Raw genomic sequence first — 668 nt, 5'->3', positions numbered from 1 at the left:
CAGGCAGTGACCAGGCAGCAGTCACAGCAAGCCCAGTCTGCAGCTCCCCAGCCCCGCGGAGGAGAGTCTGGCTGCTCTGCGCTTCAGCCCTGGGTTGAGGGAGAACCCACAGGGCAGGCATGGGGGGAGAGCACCACATGCTCCGAAGCTTCACGACCAACAGAGGGGCAGCATCACTCCTCACGAGGCTCAGAGAAAGGATGTCAGGGCAGGAGGAACAAGGGTGGGTGAGAGGTGGGAGCAGAAAGTATAGCTGATGCGTCAGTGGTGGGACCGATGGCAAACACCAGCCTTGGAAGAACCTGGCCTCCGGCTGCTCTGCGCTCCCAGAGAAAAAAAAAACTGTTTTCTCTGCCTCACTAAGGAATCTGCATAGATGTATCTGGGAGTGACAAAGGGAAGGGGCCTCCCTTCAGCACTTGCGAATACTCACACTACACACCTGGGCTTCATTGTTTCCACCAAAACCGGGCAGCTCAAGCGGCAGGCAGGGCTGGGGACAGCTGCCTGTCCCGCACTAACTAAGAGCCGTCCACTGGAGCTGACCCTAGAGCAGGAAGGGCAGTAAAAGGGCTGCTGCGGGGAACATAATCCTCAGTTTTGAGGGGTGAAATGGTCATTAAATGGCTGCACCACTGACTGCACATCGAATCACAGAATGGTTTCAG

Source organism: Buceros rhinoceros, unplaced genomic scaffold, assembly GCF_000710305.1.
Source record: "Buceros rhinoceros silvestris isolate BGI_N320 unplaced genomic scaffold, ASM71030v1 scaffold31621, whole genome shotgun sequence".
Classification (NCBI taxonomy): Eukaryota; Metazoa; Chordata; class Aves; order Bucerotiformes; family Bucerotidae; genus Buceros; species Buceros rhinoceros.
This window is presented reverse-complemented; position numbering follows the sequence as displayed.